Raw genomic sequence first — 23,060 nt, 5'->3', positions numbered from 1 at the left:
GACTGTTCATTTTACTTTGGGTATGTCTTGGATTGAGATTTTAGGCAAATTTTACAGGAACGTTAAGAGGCTATATGATTCTTTGAATATGATGAATATTCATTTAATCGATTCATTTGTTGATGGTAAATTCAATGTATGTCTATGTGACAAACTCTTTTTAACACATATCGACTGTACAGAACAGAAAGACCATTTGGGCATTCAGATCATAAGAAAAACTTTCTTCGGCTTATCCTTGTAACATATCCCTTTACTCAAGGTCATTGCAGTGCTGAAGTCTGCCAGCCCCCATGAGCCCATCGGTTATCTCGCCACGCTTCTGCAAGGGTGATGAAAACCCGCAAAGCACATTCATCACTTAGCCACTTGATGCCCATCCCCACCAATCCCCCCATTACCCTTTGCTCCTAATGGGAAATAAAAATGAGCTCAGGGACAAACAAGATGTAGCTAGGATAATGATTATAAGGGTTTTGCATGCAAGACCCTTTTAATGGCCATACCAGGAGAGAATTACCTGGTTTGTTTTATGTATTTATTTATGTATTTATTTATTGGGGGCCTCTTAGCTCAGATACTATTTATTTTATATATATATATATATATATATATATATATATATATATATATATATATATATATATATATATAGTTAGTTTGTGCTACCATTTTATATTATTTGTTGGTAGGTGCAACTCTCACTGGACTAATAATTTGGTAGAGTAGTCTTAAATATTGTCTTGTTCATGTCACAATATCAGGTAATATGCAGGCGTTCAATCTCAGAGCTGAATAATGGCAAGATAATTGCATCGTCTCCCCCAGCAATAAACCCAAGAACTCCCTTATAATGATGCTGAAGTTAATTGTTTGTCTAATCTGTAAAAAATATTATGGCTCTGAAGAGCGCCTATAAGAGGGTTGGGTGCGTTTGAGAGTGGGTATAGCAGCTGTTGATAAAGGGTTTTTCAGCACACCAAGCTCATTCATTATTATTATTACTTATATTTCACATTGTCTGCAATACATTTCAATTAAGGTAAATAATGTCTTTTATAGTTTTTTATAGGATTTTAAAAAAGGGAACATTGAACATTATGTCATCTTGGTATTATGCCCCGCCCATTGCCGGAAGAATGGTTGGAGGGGCTTAGGATTTTGTAGGTGCTCATTTCAGAACATTTATATCATTTAAACAGGGATGTTACCTTCATACTAAAATGTATTTGTATCTCTTTGAACAGATTTACAACGCCAACAAATGGAGAATATCTAATATTGTTGAATAAATGTACTAGGGCCGCAACTAAGGATTATTTTAATAATGGATAAATCGGTCGATTATTCTTTCGATTAATCGATAGATCTTATTTTTTAAAATTGCATTTCTAATTTCCAGCTTGCTCTGTCCACTCCACGCATCGGCCCGGTATTGCAGTACCTCCGGGAACGGTGCATTCGCAATGATCGCAGCATGGCTTTAGGACTAGGACCTTAGCTTGGCCTTTTGGCTGAGAGTAAGTGTCCCGGCTCCTAGGCTTTGTAGCGTATTATGAACTGACCGATAACGGATAATGGATAATGAATAACGAAGATAGATCAATAACCCTTAAAACCCCCCCCCTCTATTTTCAAATATTGACATCTTAGATGGATAGAAAAAATAGTGCACAACACAACAGAATATTCTATAATATAAAACGACAATTAAAAAAGTGACTAATAACAAAAATCAAAAGTACATACACCTGCAAATGTGTAAGATACTCTTCCTACCACTTTATCCAAAGGTCACATCACATTTAGACATTTAGAAGTGCAAATTTTTTTAATGTTTTGTGTGTAGCAACATTTTTATCCACCAATACATGTAAAAAATGTAAACCCAATTTTAGAGCTGTTGTCAACAAATTTGTTTTGTTGGTTACATTTTTGATTATAATCAACATTCCCAATGTGTAAATAATATACAATATGCTTAAAAGGCTGTTCCTTCTTTTGAGAAAAACGTGCCATCATTATTTTACTTGTTAGTTTATATATATACTCTGTATTTCTGCAGCACTTTCTGTTCCCGTGTTAACTTTGTAGTGTTTGACTGTTTAATACCAATTTTGTTAGTAATGATGCAATGTTAAACAAAAACTGATTTAAAAAAAAAAAAAAAAAGTAAGATACTTGAAAGTACTGGTTCTCAACTAGTCTGACTTGAGGACGTAACATTCCACCCTAATGGCAGGCTGCGACGTAAATCAAGAAAAAAAAATGTCAATTTCTCAAACTTATCCAAGGACAGAATTGTGAAGTTTAAAACATCGATAGAATATATTCACCTTTCTTTTTTTCATAAAACAAAAATGACCAGCAACCTTAGTACCTTATGTACTCTCATATATAGGGATTTCCGCTGTTTTTGAACCCCAAAGGTCATTCCCGTAAATCGTCTAAATTCGATGAGAAAATATTTTGGGGGGGTGAGGTATGATACGTGACTGTTTCATCACCCCAAGTTAGCAGTTAGAGATCGCGAGAAAAATCGGCAAAAAGAAGCGCAGCGCATTAGATCTATAACACACAACAAATAGATCGACTCCTACCATTGGTCGATAGGTTCGCTGATAACCAATCAGCGGAGCTTTTGTTCAGAGCATTGGCTTTCTCAAACATGGCGCTCCTTCCGGTCTTTTCAAACGGTGAAATGAGTGTTTGAAAATGTAAATATGAAAATACTAAGAAAAGAAGACGAGGCTTTTGTCTCCGAGATTGATAAAGGAATCAAGAATAAATTTAAGTGGTCATGGCTGGAGAAGACTGTCACAGACTGACATGTATTTTCTTTAAGCATGTTCAGTTTGTGCATTCTATTTTCAAATTAATGATGAATGGTTATTAATGTATATATTTTCATATATATTGTTGATTAGTAGCTAAATACAAGGTCCATCTTCATCATCAAAACACAACAACAATGGTGATGGTTGTAACATTGTAATCCCCCAATTGTTTTAAACATCTTAAAACTGAAAAAAATACATGGTTTCTGTTTTGTTGGATTTAATTCATTCTAGTGCAATTTTCACATAGCAAACAAGATAAATGCCGTTGGCTTCGGGTGGGTTTGCCCCCCTGAGCCCCCACCGGGCTCCGCCCTGTTCCTGGCCGGGGCCTGCGGCCCCTGGACCCTGGCTATTTCAGCTGAAAATGAAAATCTCCATTCTGATCCCTGCATATATGCCTGCATCGCATATAAGCGCCCCCCTAAGAGCCACATACTGCGCTTTTAGTAATCTTATCGATGTTTTGTTGCAGCCCTAAAATGTACAATATTCAATGCAACATTCTAAAAAAAACTGGTGAGATGTTAGTTAATGATCTTTTAGCAAACTAATAAGCCTTTCATGTCAGCGAAAATGTGGTTATTTTAGGACAGCTCAGATTTTTCAGAATCTGCTCTGTATGCATGTCTGTGTATTGACTACACCTCTTCTGACCTTGTTGACCAAATTAGACGCGCTGATTTAGATTTTAAGGTTATTTGTCAGCTCAGAGGGAAATCAATCACTATTATCCGTTGAGAAGCAGGAAAACACAAAAAGACTTATAAAGCCAGCCTTCCCTGCTGTTTTCCATCCCCATGCCTCTCAGTACTATGTGCAATATAAGGCTTTGTAATTATATGACGTGGCAGACTTTTGCTGTTGTTTACTAAAGTACGAGGACCAATTGCAGACCCTACACTTTTTGTAATAATTGGCAGTCCTGGACCATAAAGATTTCTTTTAACATTTTACAAACAAATACTTAGGTCGCTGTACAGATTTTAAACGGGGGTTTTTTATCGGCACACCACGGCAAGGTTGAATTTATCACAAGCCTGGAGCGTCTTCTAGTGGTTTAGTGTAAAAAAATAACACGTGAAATGATACCCAGAAATAATGTGTCAATAATTTCTCACCGAAGTATAAGTTGCACCCCCTTTTCAAACTAATAATCTAAAAAAAACTCTCAGTCCAGACAATGAGGTACTCAGAACAGTTCTACCCCCACCCCTCAAACATCCTTACTCTTGTAATCATCTTGTTTTAAGAATAATCTATATAATGTGAGGAGTATATTTTTTCCTCATTTTTGTTGGTGCGAACTCCAAATCTCAGATGCTACACGTATGTCTTGCATCCTGCTCTTGTTCTTTTAATTTCTTTACCATTTGAATGCAGAGGTGTAAACAAAGTACTTGTATGTTTTGGATTAGCAACACTTTATTTGAAAAACTATATATGCTGCATATTCTTCTGTGTACCACGTCAGGTGCCATAACTTCTGGTTATTTGTAACTATAACTAATAACTGATCGGCCCATGTACTTGGAAACTTGTGGAACTATTGTGCCCATGTTAGTGGATCTGTAAATTCGCTTTGGCGATTGAGACATCTGTTCAATTTCGGACTTGAAAGAGCCATATGCTTCAACTAGAGGAGCTTGAATGCAACATTTAATTTCTTGAAAACATGGCCTAATGGTGGAAAACGTGAAATGTATTCCTGATGATCTTAATGTGTCACTTGCTATACCACTTCAGAATCTCTTGCAATTATGTAGGTTATTATTACCAGGGGTTTTCATTTCAATATGATTTTCAGAATGCAAGTTGCACAAACGCGAATTCATTTTCTTTGGGATCATGGTGTCTTGATTTGGATCAATCATCCAGTAACTTTTCAGTTTAAAAGAAAAGCAAAAACCATAGATGTGAGACTTATGACTGCAAGTTCAGCTTTTATTTTTTGTGACCTTCCTCTTCCTTAATTAAGCTGGTTAAACTTGTGCAACAACATTTGAGATATTACAAGTTCTGTTGAGAAACGCTACAATAGCCCCCTCTTCAGAAGGCAGTTGCGCTCAGAAGTAAAACTCTCCCAAGTCAAAATTGTTTATCCATGTTGGACGTATATGGCTTTTTTGTGAAAACAGTATAATGGAAATACAGCTAATGATTCTGTACCAATGATATTTACTGTACTTATGTTTCTGATGTATATTTTGTCAAGGTATCTTTTATAGTAGCTCATAAAACCGGATATTTTGTGTGCTTCAGGTCTGTTTCATTTTTCACCAGTATGTATGGTTCTACTTGGAAAAAAAAATATTGGCTTTATTGTAAAGCATTTGTTGTTTCTCCTCTTGACATTGGAAATGATCCCCAATTATTTATCCCTTGTTATTCTTATCTTGGGTCAAGTTACAGAGCAGCAGCTTCTAACAAAGAAAGCCAGGCTTAGTCCTTTCACCCTCTAAAAATAAGGTTTGAATTAATTTTTTTTTAAATGTATGATAATTGGCCATTTTGTGTTTTTTCTGTTGTTTATGTTTTTTTTTTGTTTGAACAAATTTATTGACACTAATAACAGAAAACAATTTTGACAATCTCAACAGCAATCAAGCACATTCACAATATTATATTTCAATATGACGTTTAACAGCAAACACAATGTGAGGTTTGAACAACCCTTCTCGAAAATCTTAATAGCAATCAAGCGTATTCACAATTTCGTTATATAACATCTTTGTTAGTGTCAATAGATCCGTCCAGGCTTTTGTTTATGGTTGCTCCTCAAAATACTTTTTTCAGATTTCGGGTTTAGCTTTTTTTGGCTTTTTCAAGGACCGACATTGACAAAATGACAAGTGAGATAAGTGCTCTGCATCATAAGGGGCTTAGTGTATTCATCACAGCTCTTCAGACTTCACTACACTCTTCCGCCTTCTTATATTTGTGGAAAAAAATCATCTCATGTACATGAGAGAAGCGTTTCACATGCATGTCTTCTTAGTGTGCTACGGCTTACCGGATTGTCACTTATTTTAGGGATATTTTAACTAGTGCAGCAGGGTTATTTTTAACATTCCCAATTGCATCTTGTCACTTAACGTTGTATGCAGGGTAGTCGTTTTGTGCCTTCTTCTTGTGTCTTTGCTGAGCTGGAGGCAAGAATAAACCCAGGGGCCTCTGTTAAGCTGTAACAACAACTGACAGTCTTCGCCTGTGGCATCCTACAGGGTTCATCAACCAGGTGTGTTTACTACTTTGGCTTTCAAGAACCTCAGAGTGAAGAAGAGATCCCAGCTTTAACGCGTCTGGCTGTCCGTCAGTGCCAAGATAAATTGTAGAAAACCCCTAAAAAACATTATCCATCTTATCTCTTAACAGCATTCTTATCTTGATGTCCTACTGGAGTGTCTTTGTCTAGGGACAGTCTTTGTTGAAATGTTCTCTGCAAGTCCTCATTCTCGCAAGTGGGAATTCTTTTGGCAGAATTGGAGCATTTAGAAAGGGGGGACGTCATGAATGAGTCTGAGAAGTAATGGATATTTAAGCAGATACTATAAACCATCTCTGCTCATATTTGTAGTTTTTTTTTTCTTTCAGTAACACATCTTTCTTGCTGCCTTTGAAGGATTTGAGTGATTTAGTCAATTGTTATGATTGGGAGAAACATTTACTTTGCTGCAGCAGAAGATATGCAGTGAACGATTTGTAGAGGAACATTCAAGAACATTCAACGAAGATCAGTTCTCACCAAACTTTCTGACGCTGAGAGCTACTTATGATTGGCACGAAGAGCTACCAGTTTGATATGCATTTCTAAAATGACAAATTATCATTTTACCACTATTTACATACAACTTTAATAGCACTCTGAAACCTTTTACAGTAAATAAAATTGAATTTCAACACAACTAACATGACTCATTTTTCACTTTCACGTGACTAAGAAGTGTGGTATTTCTCTGTAGTCTCTCAAAGCCACACAACACAATATGTTATAAGTCTGTCTTACTTTGCAAACCGGAGATAGGAGCTTCTGATTTTATATTTAATTCAAACATTTGTTAACACGGGGAAATCCAATAAAACAAGGGTCTCGTTCACAATGGTGCTCTAGTTATAGCGATCAGTAAACAACTACGTAAAATAAACCCGCAATACTATAGGGCTACTATGGTACACTATCTTAAGCCTACTTGTGTACAACTAGTCATAGTTGTGAAATTTATAGCGTTTAGCTACATTGGGTCTCCTCCAGTGTTGGTGATATTGCATTATATCGTATGAATTTGTCTTTATAAACTCATTATATAGACAACTATCGTTTTTTTTGTTTTGTTTTTTTTTTCCGTTTTAATCATGCCAATCAATATTTCTTAATAAACACGTTAAACTGCGCAGGGCTGAGAAGCATAGGAAAATCTGAGTGCGTATTTACGTGTAGCGGAGTGAGACAAGTGTTGTCTACTTCAGCATGTGCGTCACCGCACGTTGACAGCCTTTCCTCGACATTTCAGTCGAGAGTGGTCGCAAAAGGGCGTGGAGATAAAAAAAGACTATAATCGTGAATGTGAAATAGTCACGAATGTGAAAAATATTCGCGACATCCCTAACTCACGCTTCAGTAGACAGCTTCCCGCTTCTATGGCTCCACCCCCAGTTGATTATCCAACCAGAAGGGGTGGGTAGCGTCAATGATAGACGGCAGGAGAGAAAGGCTTTGTAGTTGCTCGGTGTTGTACTTAATAATTGGGGCATTGGATGAATAAATATGCCGACACTGAAATCCGTAAAATTCCCAAATATATCTGTACTCTTATTTAAAATATTTCTCAACATTCTTTTTGAAATTAAGTGAGGTATTGGTTCTTACCATGAACACGCCCTTGCTGTTAAATGCTTGCAATTCTTATTAGATTGTATAAGCACGTCTCTGAGTAAGTTTACTAAAGAAAGTTTGTCATATTTGACCGGAGTCCATGTGCATTGTCAAAACTATTCAATCATGTATGAGTCATTTATAATTGTTACTTGAAGAATGCCTGGCTGTTGAATTTTGACTTAACTTATTTTTCAAATTTTAGTAAAATTTGCAATTCACATAGTTCTCATTAAACTCTAATGTTTTGTATTTGTTTTATTTATTTTGCATAAGGCAAGTGCATGTTATAGTTTTTATTTGTATAGATACAAACATTAATTAAAAAAATTCTTATTAACTTCAAGTCAAACTTTTGTCCATAACAAATTGGATGAAGTGGATTTTCTGTCCTGGGTTCAAGCCTGAGCCTTCAATCAGTGGTGCTTTCTCCTGATCACAGTTGTCAGTGTGCCGTGGGGCACTGACAAAAGATAGTGTTGGGGCGCCAGCAGGGGCCCAGTCTGTATCAGGCCCACTGTATTTGTTTTGGGGTGGTGGGGGCAGGGATATTCTAAATGGCCCCCTGTATGTAAAGAAACTCCCTTGTCAGCAGAAATGCGTGCTGTACTTACACGACCATAAGGGGTGCATAAGTCTCAGATTTTCTTCAAATTATGCAGTGCGCCCTATCTTGCAGCGTACAAAGACCAGCTTGGTGGCCTTGGGGTTGGACGCCCGCCCCAAGACTGAGAGAGGGGGATCCCAGGTTCGTGCCAAAGACTTAAATCATTTTTGCGTGAAATCGTTGTGAGATCATTCACATTTCCAAATAAATGCGCGTTGTATGCAAGCTCCTGTGAATTCTATGCATTTCCTGTGTGAACAGTGTGTGTGCAGAGGAAGACATGTGATGTCACACGCAATAAGCCCATTGTTTGCTGCAATATATAGTAATTTAAAAGCTATTGTTTTCATCTTGGTCCTTTTGTTTCATGAAACTGTCATTTTTTCCATCTGGAAGAGCACTAGGGTGGTGCAGAAACTTCAAACAAATTATAATGAAAAGAATGGATTGTCAATGCTTGGGCTAACGTGGTTGCTGGGACGTTTTCCTGAGCTTTCGCAAAAGCTGGCATAATTTCCGAGGAGCCGCACAGCACAGAAAGTAACTCTGAAAGTGAATCTTTTAATGGAGATTTAGCGTAGCTGTTCTGGTCATAAGCAGAAGACGAGAATTTTAACCGGTTTGTTTGATATTTGTAAGTACCAAACTTTGTTTTGCACCAGCTTCTTTTTTAAAATTTGGTTCATCCATGTGTTTTACTTTGTAATCAATACCTAAATAAACCACAAAAAGACTCTGTTTTGCTTCCATTGCATTTTTTAAATACGCACACATGTATGCTTGTCTGTGTCATTGTAATGTGGCCACAGCAAAGGTCACCGTGCCCATCATGCGTTGCGCCCTACGTAGTGTTAAATACAGAAATAGAGCCAGCTATGGAGACTGCGCCTTTTAACCTGGTGCGACCTCTGGCAGTGAAAATATGTACATGCACTATGGCTTCTCCCCATTGAGACTTTTGAGTTTTATATTTTCTATTTTCTAATTTATTTTTGATTTTTTTTTTTTTAAGTAAGTTTGCAATTTGACAAGTTTTAACGTCAATTTCTACTGCAGAGAGCCTGTTGTGTTTGTTCTCAATTGGGCCTGAGAAGACTGAATTTCAAGGTCTGAAAATATCAATTACCTATTTTCTTTGTGGTAAACTCCGTTCGGGCCTGGAAAATACCAGCTTATTTCATTTAATGTTCATGTTATGATGATTTATATATGTAATAATACATATTTTGTGTCTGTTGTAAAGTCATGATTAATGCCAGAAAATATTGATTTATCTGATCAGATTGGAATCTATTTACAGGTATTCAGTTTTCAATAGTTTCAATTAGATTCACTAGACCGGGGAATCTTGTTCGTAAGTAAGGCAGAGTCTGTATTCAACTTGGCATTCTTTGAAACATCTTTAATGAATTCACCCTCCATGAAAGGTTTTCAGTGCTTAGTGATCAGCGTCACGACCCTGTAGCTCGCCTTTGTAGCTTTTTCATTTGACTCGCAGGGTATTGTGAAAGTGTTGCTGTGCTGTTAAAACGGCTTCCGGTTGCTTCACCTTTTTACAGCATTCGTTTCTAGTTAGCTTTTTGTAGTTAGTTGTAGTTTTGTCTGGCAGTGCCCCTTGATATTATATTGTTTAAAAACAGCAACATTCTCTTGGTTAATTAATTAGGCTTACGCAGTTATCTTGAATTTCGGTGAAAAAAATACTCAAATTTCCATTTGTCCTGGAAGCTGCGGCCCTCACAGTCAACTTTCCCTTTTTCATTTACAGTTGCGTTGAGCAGGCTTAAATTTTTGCCGCAAGCCAAGGGCAAGGTGGCCAAACGGCTACTACCATCCTTTGGTGAAATGGTGATTTTTATTTTTTTTCCCACATTTATTTTGTACTGTCAACATTACTGTCGGGCGCCACATGTTATCAACAGAGGCCGCGGGTCAGTAAAAATTTGATCACGGGCCGTAAATGGCCCTTGAGCCTTACTTGGATATGCCTACCTTAGCACCTTTTTTTTTTTTACCCAATTTTACTTTTCTTTCACCAACCCTCAAGTCTTCCAAAGTACTTTCCATAAGCTCAATAAATGCTCTTTGGGAATTGTGTTCTACCCTGCAAACTCTGGACTACATGATTTTGTACTTTTCAAGGTTCTCTGACTGAAGTGTAGAAATTCCACGCAATAAACAGCAACCTCATGCTCCTTCTTAGCCATTGACTGTACTAGGAATTTTGTAAAGCTGTGTTTTATTTCCATCATGAAGATGTTATGCTGCTGATATTATTTTATTGTATGGACATCACAGGCAACACCAATATTGTCACTAGTTGGGAGTGTGTTTGTGTCAGGTGTTTTAGTGAATTCCCTGTTGCATTGTGGTGATTGTGCACTGTTTTGCTTTCCTGGAACAAACTTTGAGCCAAACATTTTTTACCTGTTTAAAGAAAAAAGTATTTTGATAGTTTTAAGGCGAATGGTGACTAACTACTACCCAGCACTGCACAAATATTAGGAACCAAATCAAAAGTTTACAAAACAAGGTAATCAAAACACAGAACATTGCACATAATAATAATAATGATAATAATAATAATAATTTCCTTTGTATTGTCATTCTTTGTAACAATGTACACAGAACGAAATGTCGATACACCTGACCCGTTGTAGCGAGCCGATGCAGCCGCAGCCAACAGAGGGCGCCGTAACCTGAGGTAGACTTGCAATCCCCTAAATTTACACTAAGCAACAAACATGTTAAAGCTTTTATGTGCAATACTTTTTAAAGTGTTAACAAAATAATTTGACAAAATAAAATGATGTAGTAAATCTGTCATTTTGGTGGCAACATGTCTGCAAAGTTTGCAATAGACGTTGCCACTGTATATATGTTTTTTCTAATCGGACTCTGTTTCCAAAATACCTCCCAACAACTGAGGAAGGGCATTTCCTGTCTTTGACTCTTTCAGCCAACGCCAATGTTATCCTTTGTGCATTTTCCGCTCGTTTTGACTGTTTTGTTATTTGTCCTTTCACTCTGTGTATGGCGCTCTGTTGCCATTTCTGCAAATTGATTGGCTGGACCTTTTTACATTCTTTTTTTTTTCTTGATTGTCTGTCCGAAACTTGCGTTTTCATTGCATTAGGGTTTCCATTTTCTCTGGTGTTCGGAGGTGTAATTACAGTTCAAATATAACAACTTTTATCAAAAGTTTTTTATTTATCGTTACATAAATGATATCACAATAGTTATCGTTTTATCGCCCGGGCCTAAATTGAAGACTTGCAGAGTTTTCCATGAACTGACCATTTATTAACAAACACCAATGGAAATTTCTATCCCTCAACCTTGGAGGCCAACTCCCTCTTTACTTCAAATTCTTTGAATAAAATACAAAAGAACAACATAAAAACAACATAATGAATATTGTTTCCAAAAAGATTAGACACGCACTCCAGGATAAACATGTAATAAAGACTGAAAAGAGAAAAATGAGAGAATGAAGACTGGTATAAGTTCAATATTGTTTCGTAATAATAGTGCAATGACATAGTGCATCGTAACTATATTGCAAATTCATTTAGCAGCCATTTTTCAATGCAATTGGCAAGATGTATATTTTTCAGTCTCGCACACTTGTTTAGAGTGGTGATGGCCGTAGGGAAGAAACTGTCCATGAGCCTGTTATTCCTTGTTTGAAGCGACTTGTAGCGCAGAGCAAGAGGGCAATAGTTCACAGGTGGTAGCTATGGTGAGAGGAGTCCTTTATGATAGGATTGTATCTTTTACAGTATTGTTGTGTAATGTTGAGCACTACCAGATTTTTTTTTTAACTGATTGGTTGGATTGTAACACATTTACATTTATGAGTCGTCGATTAAGTCACCAAAATATTTTATTCATAGTTTATCAGAGCTGCATCTGCAGGGTACTGATACACCAAAAAGTATTAGTTTTTTATTTGTGCTTCTATTGTGTCAACTTGTATACGCACTCAACAATCTCGTCAGCGGACATCCACTATAATGACATCAAAACATTGCCCACAGGCCCCCCTTTAAAGCTGTCAAATGGCCATGCAGCAAAGCAAAGTGCGTGCTATTTGTCACCCCTTCATCATTTAATGTCCAATTATGTCAAAACAGCCTTTAGGTCATACTCGCTTGGAATTGATGGCTGGACTGCGGGCTAAGTGGAGCTTTCAGGCTGCATTACAGCACAATCACAAATGGTTCAGCATTCCTAGCCTCGTGTAACACTTATTAAACGTCACTACCAAAGCACACAGGGCACACACATCGCTTTGAATTCCTCCGGGTACACTTGGGCGAGGATTCAACGTCTTCTTTCTGAGCGGCAACCACGTTTTCTTGTGCTGTGAGCAAGATAATTGATGTTCTTTCCAGCATAGCCACCAAGGACCGGCTTAACTGTTTATGATGGTGAGAGTGTCTAAGTAATTTACTCATTCCACTTCTACTGCCCCTAGACTGCTATTTTACAATAATAAATAACTAACTAATGCAATCAATCCCTTTTCAATAAAATGTTTTCCAAAATGCATTACTTTGCCTGGGCAGTAGAATGGAGTGGAACACAACCATACATTCAGGAAAGCTCTGGCAACAAAATACAATTGTTAGTCACCTCTTTTACTTTTTCGCGTGTTTGTCCTTTATTTTTGTCTTGCACCCCCACTTATTTGAGCCTGACATTACCCCTCTAATGATCAGACCTGATTCTCAGATCTAGTCCTGGATTTAGTGATCTATAGCTGCCTTTGCCACAACATTTAGACTTGGCAGTGCCTAAAAAGTTAAGCTCGTTAGACTGACGTGCTGAATTAGATGATGCTAACATTTGTAAAAGAAAAAACTGGCTTTCCTCCATTAAACTCAAGCAAGGGAAGGCAGGCACATGACAGACTGGGGGCACAATTTAATCTTTGCATATCTTATGCCAAATCAAAATTGTTTATTCGTCTTTACTTTGCACTGAAAGGTGGAGCCCTCCAATTTTGTTGTACAATTGTATAATGGCAATAAATAGCTTAGTACTCTATGTTCTTGTGAATGGAGTATTTTGATATTCAAATTAAAATATGTATTAAAACTCTGGTCCAATGGAAGTGTCACATCTAAACTACCCACTAAACCCATCTTTTGCTGTACCCATTGTCACTTAAGCTTTCTCCAATTCCTTCTTTCACTTAATGCACTCTCTCGTTTGCCCAAGCAACACACCCTTCTCCAAGGGTTTGGTTGCCTGGAGACAGGATTCACTCCCCATTGTATGCTGACAAAGGTGGAGAGAGGGTGAGTAGAGTTGCAATCAGTAACCCCACAGAAAATTAAAGGTTTAGGGAGGTTTTGTCTCTGCAGTCACTCCACGAGTAGAAGGGCAAGAAGGGAGAAGAACATAATGTTGGCCTGATTGGTGAATGAAAGTAGTTGAGTGGAAGCCGGAGGAATGAATGGGACATGCTGACACCCTGAATTCCTTGTGCTCATTTCCGGTCTCTGTGACTATGTTCAGGATTTACAGTGTAGTAAAGTCACGAGTGAATTTGACACGGAAAAAGACACCTGGTTTCAATAATAGTTATCATCATATGTTTTAGTTATGAACTATATCCTACACTAAATGTTATCTAGCTCCCTGATGGCGAGACTGATGCAATTTCACTACTGTACAAATGCTGGCGCTGGAATTAACAGTGTATGTTTGGTTTGCAAGTTGTACTTTGTGCATCTTGTATTACTTTAAGTCAAGTCACATTTATTTATATAGCCCTTAATCACAAAAAATGTCTCAAAGGACTGCAAACGATTACAATTACACAATTACCTGATCTTAAACCAACATGCGGGTAAGGAACAACTGAAAACCTCAGCGTGAGGAAAAAGAGAAACCTTGAGAAGGGACCTCAGAAGTGGTAATCCCCCTTTCAGGATGACTAGGGTGAATTACATTTAGCATTACAAATTAAGGGTTAGTTTACTTTTGCTTTGATAATGTAAACCAAAATGAAGAGTGACTGTGAATATATACTTTTACAGACTGATACTACTTTCTTTTTTCTCAAAGTTTACACATTTTTCTTATACAGTATGATGCGAGAGAAATCTAGTATCCACGATTCTCCAAATGTTATTGAAGGTTTGAATACCAAATTGCAAATTAGATTGTGCCAGCGCCTGAGGCGTCAGGGTTTACTTTCAAATATGTTGGTGGAAAAGTTGTGTACACTGGTACCTCTTGGGCCTGTGCTATGACAAAAATTGTTTTCACGATAATTATCACGTCTTTTTTTTTTTCCCGCATTTTAAATCTAATTTTGGCCCCGGAATGAAAGTTGACAAAATCGGATGCTGCTCTAACCAATCTTTAATGACAAAACAAAGACGCATAGTGACAAACTATTACATAGCAATTATAAATATGACCAATATTAAACAAGTCAATACCTTCTCAGAGGGGGAGCTGGTTGCAGGTATACGCAGGTATCACCTCGCTAGCTAACCGTTTGTTGCTTGTTGAATGTCCTTCAGCACTCGTTTAGGACTGAATCGTTTTTCCTTCTTAGTATTCTAGCAGGCAATACTAATTTAAATGGTGAAATACGTTTGTCATGATGTTTGTCTTGGTTGGCATGTTGTTGGCAAATTTTGCAGTGAATGTTGCCTCTGTGTTTTTGGTATTTTAATTTTTATCAAACTTGTAAGAAGCAAAAATACCTCAACTGAAAATGAGGGTTTCCCCTATCCAGGACACTTTCAGTATGCTTTGAGTGTGTATGCTGGGTGTATTCCTCAGCCTTTTATCGCTTATTTTGAATGTCCTGTAGTCCTTTCGCTTTGTATGAGCCACTATTCCTGCAAAATGATTGGCTGATCCGCGTCACTTTCTTGGTCTCCTGTATGTTTGTTTAGAACTTGCGTTTTCATTGCATTAGCGCCACCATTTTTTCCCCGGTGGCTGGGTGGAAATTACAGTTTAAATGATCAACTTTAATTGAACTTTTTTTTATTATACAGTGGAACCTCGGTTTTCGAACGCCTCTCAGTTCGAACAAATCGGTTCTCGACCAAAAATTTCGAGAAATTCTTGCTTCGCTGTTCGTTCAAAAAATCGGAGTTCGAACGCAGGTACGCTAGGGTACGATGCTGAGCGGCGTACGAGTGTAGATTGCCCCCACCCCTCGTGAAGAACTGTTGTCACGGCAACGCGCACTCCTTTTCTGTTTTCGTTTTTCAAAAGCGGTGAAGGGAGTGTTTTAACCCCTAATTATGCCTCGGAAGAAGGTTGGTGCAAGCAGCAAAGTTGCTAGAGGTGAAAAAAGAGCAGTAGTGCATACAACTATTGCATTTAAGGGGCCGGTCACACAGACATTTGCGGCTGAATCACGGCCAGAAATTTCTGCCTTTGAGGCGGACGCTATTGGACGCATTGAGTTCGCCATTCAGACGAGATACAGCGGTGCTTGACACGAGTTCGGAAATTCGCGCGCGGGTGGCAGCGCAAAACTATTTTGCCCTGCTCAATACTTCAGAGCGCGGGTACGCAGCCTTTCACGAGCGTATTGAGGCTGATCCACGGCCAGAAGTTTCTGGCCGTGAAGCAGATGCCGTTGGGCGCTGTTGGACGTTTAGAGACCGCCATATAGACGAGATAGAGCTGTGCTTTACTCGCGGTCGCAAATTTTCACGTGGTTGGCCGCGTTCAAAACTTTTGAGCAGCTCAAAAGTTTGAGCACGTGTTTAAACCGCGTGCCGCACACGTGGTCAACACGAGGAAATGACGCGGAACGACGTGCTCTGGCCGCGGCCAGGGCGTGGTTACACATGGGTAGGACGGGAAATTTCAGCGGGTAATCGTGGGTGGAGCATGGTAATAGCATGTTCTGCGCCTGTATCGCGGTGTTATTACGTGAAATTAGCGTGTTAAGCGTGTGACACTCAAACGCCTTTCTCCGCGTATAAACAGCGCGAATGCCAAACACACGTCAGTTGTGCTCGTGACGTCAAAGGGGTGAACATGGATCCCCGTCAGCATAGTTTCTCTTCATTTCCAATAAATCTTTCGGTGCATTCGCAATGATCTCAGCAACGCTTTAATGCTAGGACCTTAATTTGGCCTTTTGGCTGAGAGTAAGAATTTCGGCTCCTAAGCTTTGTAGCGTATTATGATCTGATCGATAATGAATAATAAATAAAGAAGATAGACCAACAACCCTTAAACCTCACCCCCGCCCCCCAGTCAGCGTAGTGACCTCGTCTCAATCCATTTTTATTTATTGACAGTCCTTATCAAGATAATAAAATAAAACTGATGCCATAGCTTGAAATCTTGATCTTCACGGGACTGTGTTTCTACAGTCCGTTTCCGAGATTAGCTTCCCCTCGCTATTACAACCACATTTACCTCGTTTAATCTCACTTTTAGGGAATGTGATGGCGAATATATAGTGTCAATAAATTTGTTCAAACCAAAAAAAAAAAACTTCGTCTTGCATTTGTTGGAAATGTAATACAACTTAAACCATTCCGTCTTTGTTTTTGTTGTGAACGTAATCGAACGGTAATGCACACCGTATATAAAATCCTCCCCCCCTCGCGTGAACGCGCATTCTGCTGCGCTTCCAACGAAAGCGATCGTATTCTATATAAAACGCTTATTAAAACTATAAATCGAGCTAATTATAACAATTGGGAGATCCTAGTCTAAATAACGCGTTTATTTAAACAATAAAGTGCGATCGTATTCTACAAAATGCGTTTGTTAAAACGTGGATGAAAAAGTCACGCGGGGGGTGGGGCGGTTATGGGTGTTGCGTAGGACTCGGATTTGGGCACAACACCGGCTCGGCAGTTTTTATACACGTGGTCTAAACACGGAAATGATGCGCAAATGACTCGATGAGAGGAAGCGAAACAGTCGCCGGCGTCTTTTTTCCGGCCATACCACAGATCAACAGCGGGTTGGCCAATTTTGCGCATTTTCCATCCCGGGCAACCACGGGCAAAAAAAAAACGCAAAATTTTAGCCGTGATTCAGCCGCAAATGTCTGTGTGACCGGCCCCTAAGAAAGAAATACTGTAATAGCAAAATATGAAGAAGGTGTGCGAGTTTCCCTTCTTTCAGGAATACAGCATGGCTTCTGTCGACCGGTAAGAAATCCTATTCATAATTATTTTCTTTATCCTTTAACCGCTCACCACTTGTTGTGGAGACCCAGGTGCTAAATGACGTGTAAACGACCTGATTTTTTTATTTTTACACGTTCATGTTAGCGTAATCTTTCATAAGGAAGATTACGCTAACGCGAACATACGATTAGCCTGGGTTAGCTTCATGTTTACGTTTTTGCTAAACAATCAGGGTGTTGGAACGGATTAAAATGATTTTACATTACTTTTAATGGGAAAAAACGGCTTGGTGATCGTACAAATCGGTTTTCGTACAAAGAAATGGAACGGATTATGGTCAAGAACCGAGGTTCCACTGTATATATATAAATATAATATATATATATATATATATATATATATATATATATATAAATTGTATGACAACAATTGTTGGCGTTTTATCGCCCAGGCCTAGAATTGAATTGGTTCCAGAAGTGACCTATAGTGAAATTGTTGTAAATTGAAACACCTTTTCCCATTTAAATTATTGAAATGGGATTAATCTCTTCTGTGGTCTGTTCTGTGGCTGTTGGTGCGCACCTGCGCAAACTTTTACTCGTAGACATATAGTGCGCAGACATTTTAAGCTCTTGTGAGCCACCTAAAATGGTGTGGCGGGCCTCGTTTGGCCCGTGGAGCATGCGTTTGACACATGTGACATAAGGGTATTTTGCTACTGCGATATCTAAGAATGAATGCTTAATATTTTTCACTGACCTTTTTGTTAAATATTTCAAAATATGTAATGCATTTCCTAGTTTTTATATTCGACTTGAATGTTTTCCCTTTTTGCACTAATTTGTTTTGTCACCTTGCATTTGTTTTACATGTTGCAATGACATTTCTATTTAGCACAGTTCCTTTAGCTGAGCCAGGTTTGTACTTCCCATCTATGGACTGAATTTGGAATCAACCGTCCCACTTTGTCTGTGTTCCTTTGCCCTGGCACTGCATGCTGTCACTGGAGACTCACCAGCCAAGCTACTTTTGCATACACAAAGCTGACATGATCAGTTTCGGGCGCGTTACCGAAAAATGGTAGTTAGCTACATTTACTAGTTCATTTATTTAAAACGTAACTTAGAAATCCCCCCAAATGCTTTAAAATAGCCTCATAATAAAATAAATGGAGAAAATGTGTTCACTAACCAGTGGAATTTTTCTTAGCTTGTGCAATTTTGAGAGCAAATAAATGGAACATCGTGGGTAAAGAAGGAATAGTTGACAATCAGAAGACATTGTGATATCTAACAACTAGCTGAGTAACGCTCTATGTTATAACGACAATTGCGTTACAAATTGTAATTAATAACACGTTACTTTTCTCTGTAACGAGTACTGTAATATCATTCCAGTAATGCATTCTTTTGTAATGCCTTCCTCCCAAAACTGCATGTAACTGTCTTATAAAGCTTTTATCCTCCCTGGAAGTGACAGTTTTCTCAATCCTGCTTTCGGTTACTTCTGCCAAAGGCAGTGACATGTGCCTATGAAAGCTGCCTGTCAAAAATGTTCAAATAGCCAGTAGGTTCACCGCCGGCTAAGATGCAACTGACGATTCTGCAAATGTTAAAGGGATTTAAACCTCAACAACGGATCTTGTGACTGTTTACTTGTATGGCACCTTTTTAAAATCAGGTGTGTTTACGTGGACCAGTTCAAGCATGAAATTGAGCTGACTGTTGTGAAATGAAGCTGATAGCTAAACCTGCGGCTGCCATTGTTCATACCCACCGGCAACTATTTTGGACCTAATGTTATGCAAAAGTCTGGAGAAGTAAAATCATTTGGAGAGGGGAGAACTATTCCCTAGAGTATTACCGTAAATTCTGGACTATAAAGCGCACCTGATTATAAGCCGCACCCATCACATTTTAAGAGGAAAACCGATCTTGTCCATACACAAGCCGCACCTGTGTATAATTCGCATGCACCCACATCAAATAAACACGAAATTAATCCAAGCCAAACTTCAAGTCCCGCGATTGAAACTAAATGTCCTTCATTGAAGCACACAGTCCTAAAATCACAGCCGCCAGAATAACCGTAAAATGATATAGGTACTTAAAATTTGTTGCAGACCTGCAGATTCTGGGTGCTCGTTGATAGTAATCCAAGGAAAAAAAGTGTATATTTCCAAAGGTATGGGTGGGAAAAGTATATATCCATTATTGTCCGCCGTGTCCACAAAAACTCACCTTTCCACTTTCCCATCAGCCCGCGTTTGCTCCGCCCCTCTTTTTTATTTTGCTCGTGCAGATTAGGTGTTTCAAATAAATACATTACAAAAATATACAGTTGCAAATACATATCACACATATTTACAAAGACGGTACATCGAGAGAGTTTTCAAAGCTTTAATAATAATAACATAACTTTCATCCTAAACCGTGCCTTTGGGAGGTAGCCTCACGCTACTAACAAGATACTCCCATACCTTCAAAATAGTCTGTCAAGGAAATAAATGCTGTAATCGTTAGAATCACGCTCTGTCCACTCCACGCATCGGCCCGGTACTGCAGTACCTCCGGGAACGGTGCATTCGCAATGATCGCAGCAAGGCTTTAGGGCTAGGACCTTGGCTTGGCCTTTTGGCTGAGAGTAAGTGTCCCGGCTTCTAGTCTTTGTAGCGTATTATGAACTGACCGATAACGGATAATGGATAATGAATAACGAAGATAGAACAATAACCCTTAAAAACCCCCACGACACTCTAGGAGTGTCGACATGTGTTGGTCAGACTATACTCTTAGGGATCATTTCAATAGTTTTTGACTTCCAGTATTCTATACTGTCTAGTGGTAATGTGTCAGTATTGCAGTAGCCTTGATTTTTGTAATTCGGAGATAGAATAAGAGCTTGCTCTGTCCACTCCACGCATCGGCCCGGTATTGCAGTACCTCCGAGAACGGTGCATTCGCAATGATCGCAGCAAGGCTTTAAGGCTAGGACCTTACCTTGGCCTTTTGGCTGAGAGTAAGAGTCCCGGCTCCTAGGCTTTGTAGCGTATTATGAACTGACCGATAACGGATAATGAATAAAGAAGATAGAACAATAACCCTTATAAAACCCTTCCCCTCCCCCCACAGCAGGTTATCCGCTTCTTCCTCCTTGTTAATGACATCTATCTTGTCTTTCTCAGTGTCGGAAAGAAACTTTATCATGATGACGACGTTCCACGCTCCCTTACTTCAATACACCCCAGCAATATGCCCGTTTGCTTTTAACATGGAAACTGCGTCATGAGCCTTATTTTGTGCAATTTGTACGATGAGGGTATGTTTACGCTCATAAGTTGCGATCTTCCTCGGCGCATATATTCCACCGGTCTAAATCTTACCTCTCATACTCGGGCGCCGCTGGTGGCCGTTAAAAAAAATTACATAAATTGGCCGCAACTCTGAATAAGCCGCAGGGTTGAAAATTTGGGGAAAAAGCAGCTGCTTATAGTCCAGAATTTACGGTAATTGTGATTTCATTAGAAATTTCGATAGGTGACAGTGACGGTCTGCATATTTTTTGATATTTAAGTGTAAGTGAAAACAACCAGTAGAGTTGTCTGCTCCCAGCCTGAGACACCCACGCCCTTTATTTGTCTGTCACATATAAAACAGGTAGTGTTTGGAGAAATCTTGGGAAGGTTTCCAGTACAAAGTAGATGTCTTTGTGTCTGTGAAAATCTTTCTTGTGTGAAAATCATTTCCCAATTATTAAAAACCGAAAACAGCAAATTCTACTGTTGATAAAGAGCCCAAGGTTTCTTATTTAATTGCATCTCCAGAAGAAGCGCGATTACATGAAAGTGTGACTTGAAGTATTTTGCTCTTCAGTAAGGCTAAAAAAGGCTTTAATGCGAAAGAAATGTAACTGAGTTATTTGTTTAAATTTCTATTTAGTGCACATTCACAGTGCATTTTTGCAGTGCCATATGCCTCCTGGCTTCTATATTTTTAAGCCCCTAGCTCAGACCTGGGCACTCCGGTCCTGGAGGGCCGCACGTCCTGCCAGATTTTGAAGTTTGCTCTTCTTTAACTCAGGTGATACAAATTATAACCTCGTTAGCAAGCTAGCAAGTGCTCGTTAACGATATTGGTGATTGGAATCACCTGTATTGGATCAGAGAAACCTAAAAAATCATGCAGAACATACGGCCCTCCAGGACCGGAGTGCCCAGGTCTAGAGGTAAGATCGGGCCAAAAAAAAGCACCCGAGCCCGACGCAGGCCCGAGGGGTATTAAACCCGACCCGGACCGAGCCCGACTAATTAACTGGATTTGCTGGCCCGGCCCGAAAGGGGCCCGAAATTACATATTTTATTTATAAGGAGGGGTGATTTATGATAACAAATTAAACTCTGCCTTTTGTTACAACATCTAGGCCTAAGTTAAATAAAACTGTATAAACATTTACATCTTTTATATTTCTGTGTCTGCACTGCAGATGTTACATTAAGCGACAATCCGTCATTGACGTTTTTTTTTTTTTTTTGAGGTAGCGAAAACATTTAAGGGCGTCCGTCATTTTGACGACTTGATCATTGGGCCATAATCCACAGCAGCAGTAGTAGTACGTCCTTAAGATTTTAGCGCAGCACTTTCATTGAGGGGGTGTTGACGTGTTGTGCCCTTTTCCGACTCCTATGCAAATTCCCCCCCCCCTGATCGTATTCTATATAAAACGCTTATTAAAACAATAAAGCGAGCTAATTATAATAATTGGGAGTTCCTAGTCTATATAACGCGTTTATTTAAACAATAAAGCGTGATTTTATTCTGCAAATTGCGTTTTTTAACTCTTACCAGAGTGCGTTTTCCTCGTCAGTTCTCCTCTCTTGAGTTTATCCTTAACTTCTTGTTGGTCCGACTCCATATCGGGGATACCAGGCCAAAATCACGCGAATTTGCGGAGGGGAAGATTATTAAGAGGACAGCATTCACGTCACGTCACGTGCACAGAGCATGCTCTGGCTCCGTTAAAAGCAATTACAGCTCCTTCTCCGTTTTATCGAAATTATTTATTTTATAACAAGTATTCCTTGGTCTAGTATCCATACATAGTTTAAGTATATATTTTTAATGAACATATATTTATAATTATTAATTAATTAAAAAAAAAAAAAAAAAAAAAAAAAAAAAAAAGCAGGACCGAACCCGACCCGACCGTATGACTGACATTTCAGGCCCGACCCGGCCCGAAATTGCCTCGGGTTCGGGCTCGGGCCATAAATCTTAGGTCTACCCAGGTCTGCCCTAGCTCAAAGGTGGATGGCCGTCAGATGGATTTTAATGTGTTGAGACAGCGTATGACAACTGCATTCTTTATGCACCCCTCTTTACCTGGTTTAACTCTCTCATTGAATGGAGCATATTAAGCCAGTTGATGTCTTTATCTATTCCAAGGAATCGATGCTTAAGAGTCTGCTGAGTTTGAGATGGGCTACAACATGCATAGGTTATCACCCTTGCTTCACTCAAACTTTGCTCGATGACTGTTTTTTACTGTGTGTTTTACATTATGTATATTTTAAGAGGTACTTTGCTGCTACAACAAGATGTAGCCAT

At 38.9% G+C, this 23,060-nt stretch overlaps 1 protein-coding gene and 1 pseudogene across 1 annotated transcript in view; both read left to right on the top strand.

Moving 5' to 3' along the window:
- Window positions 1-23,060, top strand: part of cxadr (CXADR Ig-like cell adhesion molecule) — a 61,883-nt gene that overhangs the window by 11,413 nt on the left and 27,410 nt on the right. The gene's annotated exons all lie outside the window — the stretch shown is intronic.
- On the top strand, window positions 20,255-20,421 carry LOC148349620 (U2 spliceosomal RNA; annotated as a pseudogene).

Source organism: Urocampus carinirostris, chromosome 17 (assembly GCF_059441175.1).
Source record: "Urocampus carinirostris isolate Australia breed hairy pipefish chromosome 17, RoL_Ucar_1.0, whole genome shotgun sequence".
NCBI classification, from domain to species: domain Eukaryota; kingdom Metazoa; phylum Chordata; class Actinopteri; order Syngnathiformes; family Syngnathidae; genus Urocampus; species Urocampus carinirostris.
The sequence above is the reverse complement of the archived record's forward strand: the minus strand, read 5'-3'. Positions and strand labels throughout refer to the sequence as shown.